This window comes from Aquarana catesbeiana, linkage group LG03, assembly GCF_042186555.1.
Source record: "Aquarana catesbeiana isolate 2022-GZ linkage group LG03, ASM4218655v1, whole genome shotgun sequence".
Lineage (NCBI taxonomy): Eukaryota > Metazoa > Chordata > Amphibia > Anura > Ranidae > Aquarana > Aquarana catesbeiana.
The window spans coordinates 680854354-680871326 of NC_133326.1; the positions used below are offsets into that span (position 1 = coordinate 680854354).

General features: G+C 47.1%; 1 protein-coding gene across 2 annotated transcripts in view; it reads right to left on the reverse strand.

Annotated features, from left to right (window-relative positions):
* Positions 1-16973, reverse strand: part of LOC141134747 (uncharacterized) — a 99381-nt gene that overhangs the window by 81357 nt on the left and 1051 nt on the right. Inside the window, exon 1 of one of the 2 annotated variants that reach the window (XM_073624187.1) lies at positions 11915-12157. The exons of the other annotated variant lie outside the window; for it this stretch is intronic. The gene's annotated coding sequence lies outside the window, so the exon portion shown is untranslated. Of the gene's footprint in view, positions 1-11914; positions 12158-16973 lie in introns of those variants that run through there. 2 annotated transcript variants of the gene reach the window in all.

The following is a 16973-nucleotide window of genomic DNA, read 5'->3' on the forward strand; positions in this document are numbered from 1 at the left end:
AGCCGAGTGTACTCGGCTAGGTTCGGCTAGCTCCGCTCACAGTCACGCCCATCCCGGGCGGGACTACGAGTGGAGCTGAAAGTGGCCAAAAGTGAACGAGAGCCGCCGAGAAGAGCAGAGGACCGGCTCTGTGTATTTCGGCGCCATTTTCAAACTGCAGTGACACTGGCAAGGCTGCAAAAGGACACAGACAAAGCTGCAAACCGGCACTGGCAAAGCTGCAAGGCTGCAAATGGACACTGATAAGGCTTCAAATGACACCAAGGCTGCTGACTGCAAGGCTGCAAATGACTGCAAGGCTGCAAATGACACTGGACAAGCATGCAGATGGACGCTGTGCAAGGCTGCATTGATGGGCATTTAAATGTAAGTTTTTTTCCTTAAAACATTTTTTTCCTTAAAATTCGCTCCTAAACTTGGGGTGCGTGTTATACGCCGGCGCGTGTTATACGCCGATAAATACGGTATATATATCTATATATAGATATATATGTATATATACATATATATCTATATATAGGGCTTTTTTTCAGGGGGAACTCTCTGGCTCAGACCCTTTGGTGTCTGCTCACCACAATCACTTGTAAACACAGAAGTCTGGTTTCTGTGTTTACAAGTGACAGCTCTGCGCTCTCTATGTAATGCAATCCTGGTATTTAATGCCCCTTTAAGACCCTCCTACTGTTTTCGTGAAATTTGACTGAACAAACTCACTATTTGATGTGATTTGGAGGGTGTGTGTAGAGGGATGGGTTTTGTGGGGCCGTGGTTAAGTTCCAGGAGATAGAGATAGAGATGATAGAGATAAAGATGATAGAGATAGAGATGATAGAGATAGAGATAGAGATAGAGATAGAGATATATAAAATATAGATAGATACATTAATAAAAGCTATAGGTCTGTATATATGTTAAGAGGTTTCTTAAAAAGATTGTTTCAAACGATATAAACTCGTACAGTAAAGAAAAGCACATGGAGCAGTATACAAGGTAATAAACAGAATATGAACACATGACAAATACTTTACTTTTTTTAAGCACTTTACGAATCCGTCTGTACTGATTCGGCTCCTGGAGTTTGAGGTCGGACCATCTTTTCCGAATCTGATCTTTCGAGCGTCGTACCCCAAAAGAAAGATGTAATGTCTTCACCACCTATTTTGGCTTTTCGAAAATTAGGCCGGGAGTACGGTCCATACTTCCCATCATAGTCATTTTTTCTCAGAATTGCCACCATTTCCACCATCAAAAATATTTACTGTCCTAATATTAATGATGTTAACTAGATGTAATAATTGATTGAATAATTTGATCCTAAAAATGATGTATACATATCAATTGACAGTAGTGGCCAAATATGTTTGTCACCTGCTTTAATAAATTATGGTGTCTGATTTCTAGACTCTTTTATTAAGAGATGTATTCACATTGAATTTGCAAGTCATGAGAAGCAAATTGTGTGTCATTGATAAACCCCAAAAAAATAAAAAATAAAACTATGTCCCTTTTTTATACACAGGATGAGGGCAGCCAGGAGGAACATGGGGAAAGTGGCAGGCAGGAGGAGGCCGGGCCCAGGGACAGCCTGGAGGAGGCCGGGCCCAGGGACAGCCTAGAGGAGGCCGGACCCAGGGACAGCCTAGAGGAGGCCGGACCCAGTGTCATCCTGGAGGAGGCCGGACCCAGTGTCATCCTGGAGGAGGCCGGGCCCAGGGACAGCCTAGAGGAGGCCGGACCCAGTGTCATCCTGGAGGAGGCCGGACCCAGTGTCATCCTGGAGGAGGCCGGACCCAGTGTCAGGCAGGAGGTGCCTGGGCCCAGTAGGAGCCTGACACAATCTCAAGTGCCTCCCCTCCGCCTTCATACAAAAAGGGCCAGGAAGGGGGGCGGTGACACAGGAGGCATCCCTGCACCTCATTAGAGAGGCCACCAATATTTTGAAGAGCCCCCCGAAGCTGAAGAGGCCTATGGGTGCTACTTAGCCAGCAGGATGCTTCAAATGCAGCGGGGCCAATGCCTCATTTGCAAAAAACTTTTTGCAGAACTGATACACAAGGGGCTGAACGGCGAGTTAACTGCCAATACATGATACAAATACATGAGGCAGCCCCCCTCCTCCTCCTCCTCCTTCTCCTCCTGCCACAACTCAAACACCAGAGCCACAGCCTCCAAAGAAGGCTGCAGGGAAGGGTGCAGGGCAGCGTGGAAGGAAGGCTTCAGGGAAGAGAAGAAAGTGATGACCTGGGTTCAGTCTGGTCTGACAGAAGACGCAGGCTGTTGTAGTACCAGTATCTATATCATCTGTTGATCTTTGGGATTCCTGGACCAGATTGTGCTCCCTCTTATATGGACTCCTCAAGTTCCCAATTTTCTAGTCCACAGACTTTTGCCAGCGTTGACTTCCTCTTTATTTTCTTTTGACCATAAATAAATGTTTTAATTAACATCATTGATTTAGACACAATGTCAAATTAACAAGGGACAACAATCTCCTTGAGGTTGCAAAAACACACCAAAAAAAAAAAAAAAATAATGTTCTACTGGTAACTTAAAAAAAAAAAAAAAAACTATACATAGCCAAAAAGGTTCTTTGTGTTAACGTTATATACAAAAGAAAAAATCACAATAAACAAAAAAATGGTTCTTTGTGGTAACTTAAAACAAACAAAATTAAAAACAAACCAAAATGAAATAAAAATGTATTTGTGTTCAATTTAAGAACTAATTTAAGAATCATAAAATAAAAATCTGGATAAAATCTAAAATAAAAGATGACTCTCCCAAAAAAACAAGTGTAAAAATTAATATTAGTATGGAGACATGGCTTTTAAAAATAATACTATATCATTCATGAGATCAAAGAGAAAAAGAATCCAGAAATCAGTTTGGGAGAACTCTATGTGAATAGGAACAGCAAAACATCTTGGTTCTTATAGCATTATTAAAGAAGACATTAATGCGCTGCATTCAACGATCACAGAATTTGCAGCGTGAGGAATGTGCTACCTACAATATGAACACTAGTTTTACTAGACCGAGTGCTTCCGTTTATTTTTTGCTTCTGAGCATGCGTCGTTTTTTTGTCCGTCGGACTAGCATACAGATGAGCGGATTTCTGGGTCCAGCGTAGTTACGACGTAAAGATTTGAAGCATGTTCCAAATCTAAAGTCCGTCAGATTTGCGGCTGGAAAAGTACGCTGAAAGTCCGGGGAAGCCCACACACGATCGGATTGTCCGCCGGACTTGGTCCGTCGGCGTCCGTCGGACTTTTGTAGACGAAAAGTCCGACCGTGTGTACGCTGCATTAGAAACAAATCTTTGTTTAATCCGCCAGTTGCAAACAATGAACATTTTAATCGGATGGTGACAGGAGACTTGGAAAATTTGAAGATTAGAAAAAACAAGGAATCCCAGCTATATTAAAAGAGGAATCAAGGAATTAGAAGAGAACAAACAAATTATAATAAGACCTGGGGATAAAGGGGGTGCAATAGTGGTAATGTCTAAAGAATTTTACTATAAAGAATTGCAAGATCAATTGAATGACAATAATACGTATATCAAATTTAAATAGGAACCCCACCAGAGAATATAAGAAGGAACTGTTGGATCTTATAACGAAAGGATGTATGAAAAATATTTTTTAACTAAAAAAGAAGCAAAGTATCTGGTACCGGAGACATGCAGGATCCCAATAATTTACACTATTCCAAAGATCCATAAAAACCAAACACAACCCCCAGGAAGACCCATTATAAATGGGATACAATCTATAAACACAAGAATAGGACAGTATGTAGATAAATTCCTACAACCCCTAGTACCTCATTCATTATCGTATTTGAAGGAAAATGTTTAAAACAATTACTGAATAATGTGGAATTAAATCCAGAATGTAAATATATTATTGCCACAGCTGACGTATCATCATTGTACACCATAATAAACCATGAGGACGCTATTGCAGCCGCAAAATGGGCTATGGACAAATATAGTAGCCTTATTTCCAAACAAAAAAGGTTTATATTGAGGTGTCTGACGTACGGATTACAGCACAACTACTTCTGGCATAATGTTCAGTACTACAGGCAATTGAATGGAGTCGGAATGGGTGCTAAATATGCACCAAGCATTGCCAATATATTTATGACAAAATGGGAGGATGAAGCCATATATTCAGAGATACCAGAAGATCTAGTCCTATATCGAAGATTTATAGATGACTGTGTAGTAATATGGAAGGGGGATATAAATAGTCTGTTCAGATTTTTTGAGAGGTTAAATAATAACCAGAAAAATATCAAATTAACCTATGAGACTAGTTATAACAATACAAATAGAGGGGAATTCTATCAACACAAAAACCTTTTTCAAAACAGTGGAAAGAAACAGCTATATTCCAGTAGATAGTTGTCACCATGACCCATGGTTAATAAATATACCAAAAGGCCAAATGGTACGCCTGAGGAGAAACTGCTCAGAAGACAGCACTTATTTGGATCTTGGGAGACAGATTTGTGAAGAAAGGTTACAATGAAGAATTTATAGAAGAGAAAATTAAGGAAGTATCCCAAATCTCAAGGAATACATTGTTGCAGGATAAAATAACCTCCAAATCCAGTACAGTTCCTCTTATATTTAATTATAATACTCAGCATAAAGATGTGGAAAGGATTATCGTAAGACACTGGCCACTTCTTAAGGCAGATAAACAGTTGAACAGTATACTACCTGAAAGGCCCTTTATAGTTTATAGAAAGGCACCCACGCTAAGGGACAAGATAGCGAAAAATATCGTGGACCCCCCAAAGAGAACCGCAGAACTATTCTTCTTCCAGGGGAATGGGTTCTATCCCTGTAAAAGATGCTTCCCGTGTCATAATACTAATTTGGGAGGGCAAAAATGCACAAGTTTTGTGTCAACCAGCATGAAAAAGGAGTACAAATCCATGATTTTATCTCTTGCAGAACAGAGGGGGTAGTTTATATGATTCAATGTTAATGTCCCCTTCAATACATAGGGAGAACTAAATGAACCATGTGGAAGAGGCTAAGGGAAGATATACAGAACATTAAAAGCGGGTTCCCAAAACACAGCGTGTCACGCAGGAGAGGGCTGGCAGCCTTAGGCCTGGGGGCAAGTCCAGTCAAGTGGCCCATTGAACCACCGAATCAGCTCACCATCCATCTACACCACATTCCCTGTACAGTGAGAGGGCGGGAGACTGCTCAACATTGTCCCAGAGAGAGAGAGAGACCTTTTCACACTGCCTGCACAGAGAGAGAGACCGCTTCACACTGCCTGCACAGAGAGAGAGAGAGACCGCTTCACACTGCCTGCACAGAGAGAGAGAGAGACCGCTTCACACTGCCTGCACAGAGAGAGAGACCGCTTCACACTGCCTGCACAGAGAGAGAGACCGCTTCACACTGCCTGCACAGAGAGAGAGAGAGACCGCTTCACACTGCCTGCACAGAGAGAGAGAGAGACCGCTTCACACTGCCTGCACAGAGAGAGAGAGAGATCGCTTCACACTGCCTGCACAGAGAGAGAGAGAGACCGCTTCACACTGCCTGCACAGAGAGAGAGACCGCTTCACACTGCCTGCACAGAGAGAGAGACCGCTTCACACTGCCTGCACAGAGAGAGAGACCGCTTCACACTGCCTGCACAGAGAGAGAGACCGCTTCACACTGCCTGCACAGAGAGAGAGAGAGACCGCTTCACACTGCCTGCACAGAGAGAGAGAGAGAGACCGCTTCACACTGCCTGCACAGAGAGAGAGAGAGACCGCTTCACACTGCCTGCACAGAGAGAGAGAGAGAGAGACCGCTTCACACTGCCTGCACAGAGAGAGAGAGAGAGACTGCTTCACACTGCCTGCACAGAGAGAGAGAGAGAGACCGCTTCACACTGCCTGCACAGAGAGAGAGAGAGAGAGAGAGACCTTTTCACACTGCCTGCACAGAGAGAGAGACCGCTTCACACTGCCTGCACAGAGAGAGAGACCGCTTCACACTGCCTGCACAGAGAGAGAGAGAGACCGCTTCACACTGCCTGCACAGAGAGAGAGACCGCTTCACACTGCCTGCACAGAGAGAGAGAGAGACCGCTTCACACTGCCTGCACAGAGAGAGAGACCGCTTCACACTGCCTGCACAGAGAGAGAGACCGCTTCACACTGCCTGCACAGAGAGAGAGACCGCTTCACACTGCCTGCACAGAGAGAGAGACCGCTTCACACTGCCTGCACAGAGAGAGAAAGAGACCGCTTCACACTGCCTGCGCAGAGAGAGAGAGAGACTGCTTCACACTGCCTGCACAGAGAGAGAGAGAGACCGCTTCACACTGCCTGCACAGAGAGAGAGACCGCTTCACACTGCCTGCGCAGAGAGAGAGAGAGAGACCGCTTCACACTGCCTGCGCAGAGAGAGAGAGAGACCGCTTCACACTGCCTGCGCAGAGAGAGAGAGAGACCGCTTCACACTGCCTGCACAGAGAGAGAGAGAGACTTTTGTAGACGAAAAGTCCGACCGTGTGTACGCTGCATTAGAAACAAATCTTTGTTTAATCCGCCAGTTGCAAACAATGAACATTTTAATCGGATGGTGACAGGAGACTTGGAAAATTTGAAGATTAGAAAAAACAAGGAATCCCAGCTATATTAAAAGAGGAATCAAGGAATTAGAAGAGAACAAACAAATTATAATAAGACCTGGGGATAAAGGGGGTGCAATAGTGGTAATGTCTAAAGAATTTTACTATAAAGAATTGCAAGATCAATTGAATGACAATAATACGTATATCAAATTTAAATAGGAACCCCACCAGAGAATATAAGAAGGAACTGTTGGATCTTATAACGAAAGGATGTATGAAAAATATTTTTTAACTAAAAAAGAAGCAAAGTATCTGGTACCGGAGACATGCAGGATCCCAATAATTTACACTATTCCAAAGATCCATAAAAACCAAACACAACCCCCAGGAAGACCCATTATAAATGGGATACAATCTATAAACACAAGAGAAAGGCACCCACGCTAAGGGACAAGATAGCGAAAAATATCGTGGACCCCCCAAAGAGAACCGCAGAACTATTCTTCTTCCAGGGGAATGGGTTCTATCCCTGTAAAAGATGCTTCCCGTGTCATAATACTAATTTGGGAGGGCAAAAATGCACAAGTTTTGTGTCAACCAGCATGAAAAAGGAGTACAAATCCATGATTTTATCTCTTGCAGAACAGAGGGGGTAGTTTATATGATTCAATGTTAATGTCCCCTTCAATACATAGGGAGAACTAAATGAACCATGTGGAAGAGGCTAAGGGAAGATATACAGAACATTAAAAGCGGGTTCCCAAAACACAGCGTGTCACGCAGGAGAGGGCTGGCAGCCTTAGGCCTGGGGGGCAAGTCCAGTCAAGTGGCCCATTGAACCACCGAATCAGCTCACCATCCATCTACACCACATTCCCTGTACAGTGAGAGGGCGGGAGACTGCTCAACATTGTCCCAGAGAGAGAGAGAGACCTTTTCACACTGCCTGCACAGAGAGAGAGACCGCTTCACACTGCCTGCACAGAGAGAGAGAGAGACCGCTTCACACTGCCTGCACAGAGAGAGAGAGAGACCGCTTCACACTGCCTGCACAGAGAGAGAGACCGCTTCACACTGCCTGCACAGAGAGAGAGACCGCTTCACACTGCCTGCACAGAGAGAGAGAGAGACCGCTTCACACTGCCTGCACAGAGAGAGAGAGAGACCGCTTCACACTGCCTGCACAGAGAGAGAGAGAGATCGCTTCACACTGCCTGCACAGAGAGAGAGAGAGAGAGACCGCTTCACACTGCCTGCACAGAGAGAGAGAGAGAGACTGCTTCACACTGCCTGCACAGAGAGAGAGAGAGAGACCGCTTCACACTGCCTGCACAGAGAGAGAGAGAGAGAGAGACCTTTTCACACTGCCTGCACAGAGAGAGAGACCGCTTCACACTGCCTGCACAGAGAGAGAGACCGCTTCACACTGCCTGCACAGAGAGAGAGAGAGACCGCTTCACACTGCCTGCACAGAGAGAGAGACCGCTTCACACTGCCTGCACAGAGAGAGAGAGAGACCGCTTCACACTGCCTGCACAGAGAGAGAGACCGCTTCACACTGCCTGCACAGAGAGAGAGACCGCTTCACACTGCCTGCACAGAGAGAGAGACCGCTTCACACTGCCTGCACAGAGAGAGAAAGAGACCGCTTCACACTGCCTGCGCAGAGAGAGAGAGAGACTGCTTCACACTGCCTGCACAGAGAGAGAGAGAGACCGCTTCACACTGCCTGCACAGAGAGAGAGACCGCTTCACACTGCCTGCGCAGAGAGAGAGAGAGAGACCGCTTCACACTGCCTGCGCAGAGAGAGAGAGAGACCGCTTCACACTGCCTGCGCAGAGAGAGAGAGAGACCGCTTCACACTGCCTGCACAGAGAGAGAGAGAGACCGCTTCACACTGCCTGCACAGAGAGAGAGAGAGAGACCGCTTCACACTGCCTGCACAGAGAGAGAGAGAGACCGCTTCACACTGCCTGCACAGAGAGAGAGAGAGACCGCTTCACACTGCCTGCACAGAGAGAGAGAGAGACCGCTTCACACTGCCTGCACAGAGAGAGAGAGAGAGACCGCTTCACACTGCCTGCACAGAGAGAGAGACCGCTTCACACTGCCTGCATAGAGAGAGAGAGAGAGAGACCGCTTCACACTGCCTGCACAGAGAGAGAGAGAGAGACCGCTTCACACTGCCTGCACAGAGAGAGAGAGAGAGAGAGAGACCGCTTCACACTGCCTGCACAGATAGAGAGAGAGAGAGAGACCGCTTCACACTGCCTGCACAGAGAGAGAGAGACCGCTTCACACTGCCTGCGCAGAGAGAGAGAGAGACCGCTTCACACTGCCTGCGCAGAGAGAGAGAGAGACCGCTTCACACTGCCTGCACAGAGAGAGAGACCGCTTCACACTGCCTGCACAGAGAGAGAGACCGCTTCACACTGCCTGCACAGAGAGAGAGACCGCTTCACACTGCCTGCACAGAGAGAGAGAGAGAGAGACCGCTTCACACTGCCTGCACAGAGAGAGAGACCGCTTCACACTGCTTGTACAGAGAGAGAGAGAGACCGCTTCACACTGCCTGCACAGAGAGAGACCGCTTCACACTGCCTGCACAGAGAGAGACCGCTTCACACTGCCTGCACAGAGAGAGAGAGAGAGAGAGAGAGACCGCTTCACACTGCCTGCACAGAGAGAGAGACCGCTTCACACTGCCTGCACAGAGAGAGAGAGAGAGACCGCTTCACACTGCCTGCACAGAGAGAGAGACCGCTTCACACTGCCTGCACAGAGAGAGAGACCGCTTCACACTGCCTGCACAGAGAGAGAGAGAGACCGCTTCACACTGCTTGTACAGAGAGAGAGAGAGACCGCTTCACACTGCCTGCACAGAGAGAGACCGCTTCACACTGCCTGCACAGAGAGAGAGACCGCTTCACACTGCCTGCACAGAGAGAGAGAGAGACCGCTTCACACTGCCTGCGCAGAGAGAGAGAGAGACCGCTTCACACTGCCTGCGCAGAGAGAGAGAGAGACCGCTTCACACTGCCTGCACAGAGAGAGAGACCGCTTCACACTGCCTGCACAGAGAGAGAGAGAGAGACCGCTTCACACTGCCTGCACAGAGAGAGAGAGACCGCTTCACACTGCCTGCACAGAGAGAGAGAGAGAGACCGCTTCACACTGCCTGCACAGAGAGAGAGAGACCGCTTCACACTGCCTGCACAGAGAGAGAGAGAGACCGCTTCACACTGCCTGCACAGAGAGAGAGACCGCTTCACACTGCCTGCACAGAGAGAGAGAGAGAGACCGCTTCACACTGCCTGCACAGAGAGAGAGAGAGAGAGACCGCTTCACACTGCCTGCACAGAGAGAGAGAGAGAGAGACCGCTTCACACTGCCCGCACAGAGAGAGAGAGAGAGAGACCGCTTCACACTGCCTGCACAGAGAGAGAGACCGCTTCACACTGCCTGCACAGAGAGAGAGAGAGACCGCTTCACACTGCCTGCACAGAGAGAGAGAGACCGCTTCACACTGCCTGCGCAGATAGAGAGAGAGAGACCGCTTCACACTGCCTGCACAGAGAGAGAGAGACCGTGCAGTGAGAGAAGCACATGCAGGCGCACGCCGGAGCACCAGCCAGATCAAGGGCATGATGGGCCTGGTGCTGCAGCGGAGCAGGTTTAGGAGTGGCAGGGATATGAAGTAATGTCATATCCCAGCTCTCCTCTTACTGGCCACCCTCTTGTATTTCCAGGAGCCTGTGCCCAGACGTGGTCACAACCCCACATGTGTAATGCTAGGGAAGCCTGGCACTTGATTTACCAAGCTTCCGTAAGAGCCATGTGTCGGTGTGTGTTCTAGAGCAGCCAGCAGTGATCGCCAAAAAAATAAATAAAGACATGCCGGTTGTACTGAAGTCAGTTGATCGAATTCTGTACAACCAGTCTGCCATAGGTGTGCGCAGCCTCTTGCATTAGGGTGTGCACCCCTAAGCTCAAATACATATGCATGTATATATGTACTGATGGTGTCAGTAGGGCAGTGGACTGTGTCATTATTTTTATTTTATTTTTACATAAATTATTGTATTTTGTAACATTTTATTTGGGGATGAAATATCAGTGGTCTAAACAGGGGGGAATATGCACCACACAAGGCGATTAGGGTGTGCCCAGGCACACCTGGCACACCCTGTGCGCACGCCTATGCAGTCTGCACATAAATAGATTGAAATTTCTGCTGAACCGGCAGAATTTCAGTCTGTCTATGGTGGCCTAAGTCCACCAGTCTCTGGGTTTAATAATATCTTCAAATCTTCTAAAAGGGGTGCTCCACTTAGGTGTAGAAATTCACTTTGAACTCCACCTTATTTCCAGAACTCTCTTTAGGGTACTTTCACACTGAAGGCGCTTTACAGGCGTTTTAGTGCTAAAAATAGCGCCTGTAAACTGCCTCTCATGCCACCCCAGTGTGAAAGCCCCGAGTGCTCACACACTGGGGCAGTGTGCTTGTGACATTCTGAAAAGTCCTGCAAGCGGCATTATTGGGGCGGTTTGGGAGAGGTGCCCTGCCCATTGAAATGAATGCAACACGGGCGGTTTTAACCCTTTCTTCGGCCGCTAGCGGGGGTTAAAACTAACACAATGGTAAAAGTGCCACTAAAACGAGCAGCGCTTTACCACTACCGCCCACACCACCCCAGTGTGAAAGTACCCTTAGGTGTTAGATTTACAAACAATAAGGCGAGAGCCCATCTAATACCTACAGAGAGTAATGCAAATAAGATGGAGTTCAAAGTGAACTGTGCAATTACCTGCAGGGATTGGCATTTCGGGGGTTAAAACAGGCAGTGATGAAATGTAATATCAACTCATCACTGTCTGTCAAATGCCTCTGAAAAGTGACCTGAGCATGGATCACTTTTCAGAGGAGTGGCAGTGCCTGCTGCAAGTGAATACAAGGATTTGGGCTCACACTGGTGTACTGTGTTTGGCTGCAGTGCGGGTGTACTGGTGGGTTTCCTTAGCCGCAGCCCCTCAGACTTCTTTTAGGTTGCACTTTGCATTTTGCTGCATTTTCTGAAAGTGCACCAAATATGCAGCATACAGGACATTTTGTGCACTTTCAGAACATGCAGTAAATGTGCAACCTGTATGGGACCAGGGGCAACATGCAGGAAGACTGCCAGCACTGCAGCCAAACTGCAGCATGCCAGTGTGAGGCCACATCATAACACCTAGGAGAGCAAGGTACTTCACAGGCTGCTAGAGAAAAAACTTTTTGGCTGCAGAGAGAGGGAGGGAGGAGCTCACTTACTTGGACGGTCCCAGCCTGAGTAGACTCACTGAATTGGAGCCGACTGCTCAGATGTAACTTTCCCGCCCACACATCCTCTTCACAGACAGCACACGGGCTGCCCGGAGTGTGGGCGGGGCTGCTGGGAGTGTGGTCGGGGGGGAAAAAGAAAGCAGGTACAGCCTCTGCCAGCCATTCGTGTGGAGGAAAACAGACTGTCAGCCCTGAGACCTCGCTGGCTCGCAGTACTAGACTCGGCCAGCTCAAGAACTGCGCATGTGCGGTTTTGAGCTGACGACACAGCAGCCTTTGCACAGCATATAAGAGAGGCCCAGGGGGCAATTGCATCTCTGCCCCCCCGGCCCAGCCCGCCCCTGGTGTCACGTCATTTTGCCTCCCATCACAATATGGATCCCAAGTCACTCAAATTCTGGGCCATAGAAAGATATAAGCCCCACTGGAGAGGAAGCAACAAAATAAAAGAACTTAGTAAGAGTGAGTCCAGATGGATATTTAAGGCAGACACTTTTACCCCTAAAGGCTTAAATATTGAGTTTGATCTCAATTGTTTTATTTCTGATTTTTAATAATTATTCTCTGGTTAAACTCTAATTTTTAATATCCTTTTTAATATCTTTTTTAATATCAAAAAATAATTTTTACAGTTTTAATACAGTAGTTTATAATATCTAAATAAACCATATGAATTTTATATATCACCATAATTCACAGTGAATGAATATATGATATTAATGAAGAAGTGGGGTTCAATGCAATATATACTCTAATTATGTATTTTAATGAATATTTTTATTTATTTAAAATTTAACAGTTAAGTATAAATGGAATCGTTTGTATATTTAGATATAAGGGGTTAATTTTGAGCGACACATCTAGCAGGTGTAGCGTGTATTTGTAAGCGAGGATAATGTATAAGAAGTACCATACAAGCATTATCTATGTATAGCTATGGAGAAAATTGTAACCATATATCTTGCCACTAGAGGGAGTAATGTGATATTAAAATAATATGCAGAACGAAACAATAGTATATTTATAGTTAATTAGAAATAGTAAGATTGGTTTGTTATTATGGATCAGTATTTTGTGATTCAAAGTTGTTTTAATATAATAAAGATAAAGCACAGATCCAGTATGATGTTTCTCTTAAACCACCATAGTTACTATGGCAACCGGCACGCTATAAGTTAGATCCCGACCGTCACATGGCTATCCTTGATAAAGTCACGTGACATGTGACACAACGCGTCAGCCTTGTGGCGTCATCCATAGTGCTGTAGTGTTACTCGCGGCTCAGCGCGAGGAGGATATTGGTGGACGGCTGACTGCTCTATGCGCTTTCACAATAGATTGTTACAAGTGAGTGCATCTGCTTTATTTCCAAGAGAATAGTTAACAGCATATTGCGCAATGAATGTCTTTCTATTTCTAATTGCATGATTGGAATACATTACTGGAGATGAGTAACAGCAGATTACCGGTATAAACAGATGATTAACAACGGATCACCAGCCTAAACAGTGAGCTGACAGAGATTGCAATTTTAACATATGCCTTGAAGGAGACATTTATTCAACCTGAACGTCCTCTCATTTATCTGTGTCCTACTCCACATTTGTCTTAATACTTATAATGCAGTAGGTGGACTTGTGATTTCCAGTAGATTGCTGCAAGCTATCTGTTACAATTTATTTATGATAAGTTTTTAGAGCACATCACTAATAATATATATATATTTTTTAGCATTATTTTAGCACAATTGAAGCAGAGTATTTAGCACACTTTTTTATTTATTTATATATTGTATATTCCCCCTTACACTGGTGGTTGGGGTAAATACTCTAATTACATTGGTGTCAGTGCAGAAATCCCTCTTTTCTATTGGTGGGTGACATAAAATCCCCTGTTACATAGTGGTCAGTGCAAATTCCCCCTCACATTGATGGTCAGTGTAAATCCCCCCTCACATTGGTGGTCATTGTAAATTCCCCATTACATTGGTAGAATCCCCCACTATATACCTGCCAAATATTTCCAGCTTTGCTCTACATGATTTAGAATTTGCCACAGTGTACTGCCTCCTAACTTATCCCATCCCCCCACCACTGCCACTGACCCCATCAACCCCCCAGCATTGCCACTGATCACAGGAGTCCTAGGATTCCTAGAAGTTTTCTGTCTATTGATGGGTCCCCTCACCTCCCCAGTCCATGGTGTGCAGGCAGTGAGGAAATGATGTGCTGTAACCTTTAGCAACCAATCAGTAAGCAGTAATAATGTGCACTAACCTCTTGCAACCAATCATTGAGTGGTAAGGATATGCAGTAGCCTCTAGGAACCAATCAGTGAGCAGTAATAATGTGCAGTAACCTCTAGCAACCAATTAGTGGGTGAGCAGTATAGATGTACAGTAATCTCTAGCAACCAATCAGCAAGCAGAAGTCATGTGCTGTAACCTCTAGAAAATAAACAGTGAGCCATAATGTGTGCTGTAAACTCTAGCAGCCAGTCAGTGAGTGGTAATAATACACTGTAATCTCTGGCAACCAATCACAATCGCTGCCTGATCTGATCTGATTCAGTAAACTGATTTTGAGTCTAGCTGCTATTTATTGTATGTCTCAAAGCATGTGGAGAGTGAAATTGCATGGAAGAGGGAGCCCAAGAAAATGTTTGCCCAGGGTCCAGTCAATATTAACTGCTTCCCGTCCAACCTCCGCAGTTATACTGTGGCAGGTTGGCTTCCCTGCGCGAGCCGCGGTAGCTATACGTCAGCTCGCGGGGTCGGGGTTGCCGGTGCTCGTGCCTGACGGTCGCGATGACCGCTGGCCACGAGCGATCGTGAGCAGGAGAGACAGAACAGGGACAAGTGTGTGTAAACACACATTTCCCTGTTCTGACAGGAGTGACAGATCGTGTGTTCCTATTAGCTAGGAACCACGATCTGTCACTTCCTCCAGTCAGTCCCCTTCCCCTTCAGTTAGAATCACCTCCCAGGGAACACAGTTAATCCCTCGATTACCCCCTAGTGTTAACCCCTTCACTGCCAGTGACATTTTTACAGTAATCAATGCACTTTTATAGCATTCAGGGCTGGACTGGGACAAAAATGTGGCCCTGGACTTCATCCAGACCAGCCCAGGGCACAACACATCAGGGTACGGTACATCAGGGTACAGAGCCCAGCACATCAGGGCACAAGGCACGTCAGGGTACAGATCCCAGCACATCAGGGCACAAGGCACATCAGGGTACAATACATCAGGGTACAACACACCAGGCCACATCAGGGTACAGGGCACAGCACATCAGGGTACTGAGCCCAGCACATCAGCGTACAGGGCACATCAGGGCACAACACATCAGGGTACAGGACATCAGGGTACAGAGCCCAGCACATCAGGGTACAGCACATTAGGGTACAGGACATCAGGGTACAGGTCACAGTACATCAGGACACAACACATCAGGGTACAGGGCACAACACATCAGGGCACGTCAGGGCACGTCAGGGCACGTCAGGGCACATCAGGGCACATCAGGGCACAGTACATCAGGGTACAGGACATTGGGGCACATCAGGGCACGGGGCACAAGGCACATCAGATCATAGGGAACATCAGGGCATAGGAAATCAGGGCACAGCACATCAGGGCATGGGGCACAGCAGGTCACGGGGCACATCAGGGTACAGGACATTGGGGCACATCAGGGCACGGGGCACAAGGCACATCAGATCATAGGGAACATCAGGGCATAGGAAATCAGGGCACAGCACATCAGGGCACAGCACATCAGGGCATGGGGCACAGCAGGTCACGGGGCACATCAGGGCATAGGACATTGGGGCATATCAGGGCACAGGGCACATAGCACATCAGGGCATGGGGCACATGGCACATAGCACATCAGGGCATGGGGCACATCAGAGCATGGGGCAAATCGGGGCACATCTGGGCACATTATGGCACACCAGGGCACATGGCACTTTATGGGGTACATTGGGGCATGGGGCACATCAGGGCACGGGGCACATCAGGGCATGGGGTACATCAGGCCACCTGGCACATGGCACATCAGGGCACGGGGCACATCAGAGCATGGGGCACATGGCAAATCGGGGCACATCAGGGCACATTATGGCACACCAGGGCACATGGCACTTTATGGGGCACATTGGGGCATGGGGCACATCAGGGCATGGGGCACATCAGGGCATGGGGCACATCAGGCCACCTGGCACATCAGGGTACATGGCACATCAGGGCATGGGGCACATGGCACATAGCACATCAGGGCACGGGGCACATGGCACATCGGGGCACATTATGGCACATGGCACATCAGGGCACATTATGGCACATGGCACATCAGGGCACATTATGGCACATTATGGGGCACATCAGGACACATTATGGGGCACATTGGGGCACATAGTACATCAGGGCACATTTTGGGGCACATAGCACATCAGGACACATGATGGGGCACATTATAGGGCACATTATAGGGCACATCAGGGGGCACATCATGGGATCTTACTAGCCAGTATGCATAGTAGCGCAGGAAGCATCTGTCTGTAGTAAGTTCTCTCTCATGTCACACAGCGCTGCTTGTTCCCCAGCGGCCCCTCCTGTCTTCTCGTTTATCCCAGATGATGTCACAAGCCAATGGGGATAGGCGAGAAGAGAGGAGGGGCCGCCGGGCAGCGAGCAGCGCTGTGTGACATGAGAGAGAACTTACTACAGATGCTTCCTGTGCTAGTGCGCATACTCTGCATACTGGCTAAATCTCGATTTACCCATCAGGCGCCAGCTGTCGACGATTGAAGGGTAGATCACCGAGCACCGCAGATGCGGCTGAAACTGGCCTACTCTGAGCCATTGGTCCACTGGGAATCTCCCGGTAGTCCCGTTGGCCAGTCCATTCCTGATAGCATTGATCGCTGTATTAATGCCAATGGTCCCTAAAATGTGTCAAAATTGTCCGATGTGTCTGCCAGTCAAGATAAAAATTGCAGATCGCCGTCATTACTAGTAAAAAATAAATAAATAAATAA